The 8,478-nt window shown below is 43.5% G+C and overlaps 1 pseudogene; it reads right to left on the bottom strand.

Moving 5' to 3' along the window:
- Positions 1-1,459: 1,459 nt before the first annotated feature.
- LOC101961453 (chromatin target of PRMT1 protein-like) lies at positions 1,460-4,592 on the bottom strand (annotated as a pseudogene).
- Between the last annotated feature and the right edge of the window lie 3,886 nt (positions 4,593-8,478).

The following is an 8,478-nucleotide window of genomic DNA, read 5'->3' as shown; positions in this document are numbered from 1 at the left end:
TGTAGTATTTATCTTTGCTTGGCTTTAGGTGTGGGTAATGCTGATCAGATAAAATGAGTTGGAAAGGGTCCCCTTCTCTCCAATTCCTTGGATGTTTCCCACTGTGCAACTGTCACGTACACCTCCATTGTCTTGCCGACTCTACCCACCAGCTTTCACCACTTTATGTGCAAAATTGTTGTTAGTCTTCACGTTTCTATTGTTTAATTATCTTTATTTTAGAATGATTATCACTCAATTTTTGTGCATAAGTGCATTGATAACTTTCTGTGATATCTTTGTCCCATATGAAGTTCTGGTGTGTAGCTTTCATTGTCTGTGTCTATAGGTGTGTGTGTGTGTGTGTGTGTGTGTGTGTGCGTGCGCGCGCACGCATGTTTGCACAGTGCTTGGGATTGTGACCCAGGCCACACACATGCTAAGCAAGCCGAGCTACATCACTAGCTCCCATGCTGTTTTGTTTTGAGTTTGGGTTTGGTCTTTTTTGGGGGGGGGGGGATTTGAGAGAACAATTTGTTATAATGAACCAGAAATACAAGATTCCACTGAAACTGGAACAGTTGGAAGAATATGGTTGAATTTAAATCTTCAAGAGAAAGAAGGAATCAAATAAAGCTAACAAATGGAGAAGCCCAACAGTGGTCTGAGACAAACATGGTAACTGCATTCTGACATGGGCAGCTCCTGATCCTTGCCAATGGTGTCTCTCCTATCTTCCTCCACCACTCCTCTCCCTCTGCTGTGGTAGTCAAACCAAATAGCTTCTTCCTCTCAATTGCAGGTATAAGGCAACCCCATCCCTTTGGATATGATGCAAAGCCAAGAGGCAAGCTTAAGAATCTCACTTGAGGGTGGAAAGTGCACGTACCCCCAATCCAGCATGCAGGTTACCAAAGATGTGGTATCAGTGCACCTATAGCAACTTCCATCAAAGCAGATACCATGTGTAACCTCTTACATGTTCCTATAGCAATGTCATTGTTCCCAATTTACTACATCGTTAACAGTGAAGCAAAACATTATTTTTCAGCTCCAGATTTTCTTAACACTTCTAAGAGGCTATTAAACAGGATGTATAAAAGAATATTATCTCGGAAACCAAAGCATCAAGGAGGAAAACTGGCTCTTTCTGGAACTTTTTGTGAGAATGTCAATGTATGATGAGTGAAGGGAGGCAGAGGTAGACAAAGCGTTCTACCCACAAGGCCAACACATTCACGTACAAAGTCTGAGTGAAGGGAGAAGGGAACATACAACATACAATACAGTATCAAAAAGTAAAAGGAACACACTAAATGCACAAGCTGGTGAGAGGTGAGTCCATAGACCATTGAGATAGGTCCTTCCAGCATCAATCAGGTTTTTTTTCTCATCTTTTATGTCAAGGTTATATATAGATGTGGTGAGTCTCTCAGAGAAGGAGAGGCAGGCAGGCTTCAATCGTTGGTTTCTGATCTGCCTATGCCATGTAGGCATCCAACTCCGCATCCAGGTGTCCTTTGTACGCATCAAACTGGTTGTCCAGCTGCTCGTTGGTCAATAACAGGGCGAGTGAGGGCACTTCTGCCCCATCCACCACCTTAGCCTCCAAAGCCCCCTCTTCCCTGACCTATCATGCCCCAACCTCTACCATTGATTCTGCCATGACCCAGGCTCCACGCCCTAGGCCCCCCTCTCCTAGGACCTCCATGACCACCAATACCACCTCTTCTTAAACCCATTCAGGGAGCTATGACTCATCTACCTCAGAGCAGGTCCTGCTTCTAAGTAGGATTCTGGTGGCATGTCCCTCATATAGTCCTCCTCTGGATAAGCCTCTCTGGATTATGGGCAGACCTCGTCCTCCAATTGCTCCCCTGGCCAGGGTCCCTACATGTCAGCCTGACTGTGCCTGGATGTTATTCTTACCCAGGTGCTGCTTTAAGCTCTGCAAGAAGCAGATATGATAACAAGAGACAGAAGATGTGTTTCAAAGACAAACAGAGAAAGCCTAAACTTTGGGGAACTCAAGGGTTGATTTTAAGGACAAATACAAGGAAGGCCTAGAGCATCACCGAAGCCAGGGAAATAATACATCCACATAAATTATAGGAGCGTATCACATTTATAAATATACATGTCACTTAGGAACATGTGAATATAGATAATTAAAACACCACATCCTAAGAAATAAAGATAGAAGCACATATGCTTGAGAAGAAGCAAAAATAGACATTAAATGTGTTAAGCGTTTTAACATCAACTTGATAAAGATCACTGACCAAACATACTGAATGAACAAAGCTCTCAGATAGAAACGGCCTTTAAACATCTTAATTATTCTCAGTTTCAAATGATTATTTTTTTCCAATTCCAAGTGAGTACTTTTGAGAAGTTTAATCATTTAAGAGCCCATGAGGATATTCCTCTATTATATCTGACATGGTTAAGCTTAATGGAATGAAAAAGAAGAACACTTAACTGTTAATAGAATCCAAAACAAAAACAAACTAAAAAGCAGAGTGGAAAGAAAGTGAAATGGAGCAAATCAAGTGCCTCTTACAAGGCCCAGGAATGGCACTCGAGGGTCTCTGGACATATTCATGGCTTCCTACCTGCCTCTTACAGGCCAGACATAACACTGCTGGCCTTGGACTGGGCAGCAAGCCTTTGCAGCCAGGGTATATTATGCTACTGTGCTGTACCACCCCTGTATCAATGCAAAAAAAAAAAAAAAAAAACTTGAATTAAAGAGAGGGAGTTAGGATTCTTTTTAAAATACATCCCACCAGATAAATATTTCAGACAGTTTATCATAAAAATCTTCTGATATGGGTTTTGAAACAATCACCAATTTGTTTTGTGTACCACATTAAGATGCCTCTAAGAACAGAGATCTGTAGCCTTCTGTGAGTATTTAGCTTACAACAGGTTTTTGTGCATTGGACCCCAGGGCCCATTTAAGTAAGATTAAGAAGGACCTGAAGTTGCTGTTGGCTGCCTCACCACTCATTTAGAGACATCTTGGTAGTGCTATTTTTTTTCTTTTTTTTATTTATATATGACAGCAGAATGCATTACAATTCTTACTATATAGAGAGAGCACAATTTTTGATATCTCTGGTTGTATATATAGTATGTTGACACAAATTTACGTCTTCCTACCTGTACTTTGGGTAATAATTATCATCACATTCAACCCTCATTAATTAGTCCATGCCCCCTCCCTTCCCCTCCAAAACCTCTGCCCTATCTAGAGTTTGCCTATTCCTCCCGTGCTCCCTCTCCCTATCCCACTATGAATCAACCTCCTTATATCAAAGAAAACATTCCACATTTGATGTTTGGGGATTGGGTAACTTCACTTAGCATTATCTTCTCTAACTCCATCCATTTACCTGCAAATGCCATGATTTTATTCTCTTTTATTGCTGAGTAATATTCCATTGAATATATATTCCACATTTTTTAATCTATTCATCTATTGAAGTGCATCTAGGTTAGTTCCACAGTTTAGCTATTGTGAATTGTGCTGCTATATATAAACACTGATGAGGCTGTTTCCCTGTAGTATACTGTTTTTAAGTCCTTTGTGTATAGATCGAGGAGAGGGATAGCTGAGTCAAATGGAGATTCCATTCCCAATTTTCCAAGAAATCTCCACACTGCTTTCCAGATTGGCTGCACCAATTTGTAGTCCCACCAGCAGTGTATGAGTGTACCTTTTCCCCCCACATCCTCCCAACACTTATTGTTGTTTGTATGCCTAATAGCTGCCATTCTGATTGGAATGAGATGAAATCTTAAGAGTAGTTTTGATTTGCATTTCTCTAATTGCTAGTGATTATGAACATTTTTTCATATATTTATTGATTGATTGTACATCATCTTCTGAGAAGTGCCTCTTCAAGTCCTTGGCCCATTTATTGATTGGGATATTTGGTTTTTTGTTTGTTTGTTTTTGTTTTTATTTTGTTTTTGGTGTTTATATGCCCTAGTGATTAGAGCTCTATCTGATGTGTGAGGGGTAAAGATTTGCTCCCAAGATGTAGGCTCTCTATTTACCTCACAGATGGTTTCTTTTGCTGAGAAGAAGCTTTTTAGTTTGAGTCCATCCCATTTATTGATTCTTGATTTTAATTCTTGTGCCACAGGAGTCTTATTAAGGAAGTTGGGGCCTAATCCCACATGATGGAGATTAGGGCCTACTTTTTCTTCTATTAGACACAGAGTCTCTCTAGTTGTATTCCTAGGTCTTTGATCCATATTGAGGATCAAAGATCTAGGTGCTTTTTAGCACAACTTTCAGCACTGATTGTGCAGCCCTCTTCAAATCCCGAGAATCAAAGCAACCAGTCGCCTGTGCTCCTCCCAGGGCTGCCATCAGGGCTGCGTTGATGGTGGAGGGGCTCAGGTGCACTAGGTAAGTGGTTGGTAAATAAGTAAGGTAGAATGCGAGATTCATGGGTTTAGGTTGACTGCCTAGCCGATCAATCCGCCAGGTCGTCTGGCTTACCCTCTCTGCCTTTACTCTGTGCCATCACAGCTGCCCTCGCCAACTCCTGCTCAGGGTCCAAAACAAAATGGCCACCCCGCTCAGAGCAGAGTCCCATGCTGATTTTTGATAGTGCTGTTTGGGTCTTCTTTGTCTTGGCAAATCTTGCTACAGATTCCTTAATTTTATTGATCTCTAGGAAAGAGTGGGAAAGGTAGTCTGAACCCGGGACAGTCAAGAAGGCAGAAGGGGTGAGCAGAGCAGCTGTGACCAGGAGCACAACTAATCTAAGCTGGAGACTAAATTTCACTTTCATTGGTAGAGAAAACCTCTGGTCCAAGAAAATGTTCAACTTGATTGTCATGATGAAGACCCATCTTCTGTATGCATATTATACAAGATTTAACCACTTCTCAATTGGATGCAAAGCACATACATTTTTACCACTCATTCTCCCAAGAACTCCGGAGGGGCTGTTTACTGATAAACTCAGAAGATGTGAAAAATCCTAAGGTTCATGTGAATTCACTGTACCTCAGCTTTTCAGTATCACAGCTGAGCAGCACAGCACAGTACAGGTGTTGCCTGAAGCTTAGCTCACTGCTGCTGCCCAGAATTGCAGGACTCTGAGGACCCACATAGGGCTAGCCTGGGAAAATATCAGTTCATCATTCAAAGGATGAGGTTTCCACTGCATGCTTAGGACCTCGGCATTACACTACAGTTGAATGATCTTAAGTCAAAGCATTGCAAGTCAGGGACCATCTGTATTTATATTAGGTCTTGTACCTTCATCAATTAGGAATTCACAAAATCCACTGGATTACATCCAAATAATCACCTTATAACCTCATTAACACAGTAAGGAAGATACATGAGCAGAGATAGAAGAACTTGAAATAATAAGAATGTATGTACATTTTTAAGGAAGGAAGAAGACCACTGAGGCAAAAAGGTGAGGGGAAAGGGAGGCCCTCTAGCTAGCAATAAACATCCTAGTCAGATCCAAAGCCAGGGAAATGGTCCAGAGCTCAGATCAATCAGATTGGCATCAAACCAGGGTGTGGGTATTGTAGAGGTATCAAGCCAAGTGTTCATGAAGATCCCCTTGTGCTCAACAATGAGTGCTTTAGATCCATGGTGTTTAAGGCTGGCTACAGGATTGGACCCTGGGTGTGGAATGGGCACTCCAAAACCAGCCTTCCATCCAGTCCTAGCAGTGCAGGCCCCAAGAACACTGCAGGCCTGAGAGTGGAGGTAGCTAATTGTGAAACCCTGTCCTGGATCCAGCCTACCTGTGGGCAAGTCCAAAACATTCCTGGGAGCTATGACCCATGCACTGCACCTGGGGAAAGGCTGACATGCATTGAGTGGTGTGCCAAAGGGGTCTGGGGTGATGATGTCATACCCCCAAGTCCTGATTGCCCTGTGTTATCACTTGAAAATTGAAGTGTTGAAAGTTAAGCCATAGCCTGGACTGGGCATCCTGGGTTACCCTAAAAGAATGTGCTGATGCTGCCCACCAGTGGCCCTAGATGGAGTCTGAGATGTAGCTCCAGAACTCATGGATGCTGGTGACTGGCACTTGATCCTTGAGCCTGATGTGTACCCCAACTTGTGGAGAAGTGAGCCAAGGAAATGCTGCCAGTCTGCTGGAAAGCAGAAAGAGACTGGAAGAAGACAGTCTAGGAAGGAGGGGTGATATCCAAGGGCTCATCGGCTGCAAGCTTTGAGTGTGATGGTGCACAGGCTCTGCTTGCCAGGAGAGAGGTCAATGGTGGTTCAAAACTGGATCACTATGAGCAGGAGGGCATCACAGAAAGAGATTCTCCATTGTTCCCAGAAGCAGACTGAGGAGTAGTTGGTGGGACACAGGAATTGTTCAAATTGGAGTTGGGACTGGAGAACTGACGTATTGGAGAGCCAGTGGAGAATGATCCATTTGCTGACTGCCTGTGCTTCCTAGGGCCGTGGACTTGGGGTTCTGGACAGGAGCTGTCAGTGGGAGATGGTAATATCACTGCTGTAGAAAGGGGAGTAGTGTCAGGCTGGGATATAGCTCAGTTAGTAGAATGCTTGCCTCACATGCACAAGGCCCTGGGTTCAATCCCCAGAATCAAAAAAAAAAAAAAAAAGGAAGAAAGGGGAGTAGTATCCATGGCCATGTCCTCAGGATGCACAACGGGATGGTGAGTCAGGTGAGCAGAGGACTTGGCTGTGCTGATGGAAGAAACACTGGAAGCACTTAAGTTCTGGCCATGGCTGTTAGGATTGCAGTTGGAAGGCATCAGAGTGAGGCTTGGAATGGAATGAGGAAGAGGAGGAGCAAAAGGAGGAAGAGCAGGAGGAGGAGAAAAAAATCAACACACATGGGGGTTGGGGATTCCATTCTGCAGGGAATACTCTTGGAGAGAAAAGGACCTGGTTATGAGGTGTGGGAAGGTAAACAATGAGAGGTGCCATAGCTCTGATCAGGAAAACAGGATGGTGAAACCAAGCAAGGGACTCCCACATTAGGACTGGGCCTCAAGGGAGAAAGAGGGTTAGTGGGATGAGACATAGGAAGGGAACTATTGTGAACGTCTAGTGCGTTCGGGTCCCTGGGTAAGGGTTGCGAAATCACCGGGACACAGGGGATGCAGAGCCAAGGCAGCAATTGCAACTGCATGCTGAGGTTTATTTGTAAGTTCCTTTTATATTCTTCTTCTAACAAAGCAAGCAATTTTTCAGTAACACTTCATCTACATTGCCCCAAATATCATGTCTCAGCGGGTACACAGAACTAAATTCAGATTGTTTCTGTTCATTTGATAAGTACCCTCCCAAAGTTCTTTGTAGACATTATCTAATCCCCGAATGCGAGCTGGGGGTATAGCTCAGTTGGTAGAGTGCTTGTGTAGCATGCATAATCCCCGAATGTACTGTTCCCAGGTCCAGTATGCAGAAAGCTTCTTCCTCTAGGCCAAACCATGCAGAAGCTTGTGTCTTGTGATAAGGGGAAGAGAACTTTTCCTCCTCATAGCGAGGCGTGCCTCAGCTAACCTAAATCACAGCCACAGCTTCTTGCAAAGTGTCAGGCTGAGGGAGCTAAACTCTGCACACTTAAACCCCAACAAACTATGGATTCCCTCTTGGGTGTCTTATATAGAAATCAAAACCAACTTATGTATATCCATGTATAGTAGCACAGAATAAATATTTCAATTACAAAAGGGAGAAATGGGCACATAGAAAGAAGAAATGGATAGAAGTCAAGACAAAAACCCAGCTGGGCCAACAGGTCCTCTATCCCCATGCTCAGCATCTGGGGCACATGATGGCACAGTGGGCTCCAAAGGACTTGGGCAGCCTTGACCCTTGGCGTCTCATGTAGGCTAGCTCTGTGCTCAGCTAGTAACATTGCCTGACATATATTGCACATTACCAGCATCTTTTAATCCAAGGATTCTCTTCTGAAGCTTCAGCTTTCTTCTCACAGCTGCATGCATGACTTTCTCAGGGCCTACCTATAGGGATTCTCACTTCGTTATACTTTGACCTGCCAGGCCTTCCTTTGAAATCTTGTTGGAAGCCTTCATGACCACCTAACTACAGCATCCTGCATTCCTGCAGAACCAGCACCACGTGGTTGAAGCCAGTGTATATCTCCATCTCAAGCAGTAGTGAAGCCTCTTGGAACCATGGCTGTGGCAGCCTTTGGGTGTCTGAGCCTGGTGAAACCCATTCCTAGTGGTTCATCTTCTGAAAGAAATTTTTATTCTATATTATATGAATATGAATTGCTCATAGGATCTTGCCAATTCCTGAAATGTCCTTAAGCATTATCCCCTATTGCCTCTGTGTATTCGTTTAGCTTCACTCTAGTGACAGCAATGCACTAAAAACTACAACTTCCTGAAATCCAGTTTTACTCCAACTTTTCTGACCAAAATGCAAGTTTGCATTCTTCCTTCTGCTCTATATTATCACAGTAAACCTGGATAAGCTGCTAGAAATATCCATAC

Source organism: Ictidomys tridecemlineatus, chromosome 14 (assembly GCF_052094955.1).
Source record: "Ictidomys tridecemlineatus isolate mIctTri1 chromosome 14, mIctTri1.hap1, whole genome shotgun sequence".
Lineage (NCBI taxonomy): Eukaryota > Metazoa > Chordata > Mammalia > Rodentia > Sciuridae > Ictidomys > Ictidomys tridecemlineatus.
This window is presented reverse-complemented; position numbering and strand designations above follow the sequence as displayed.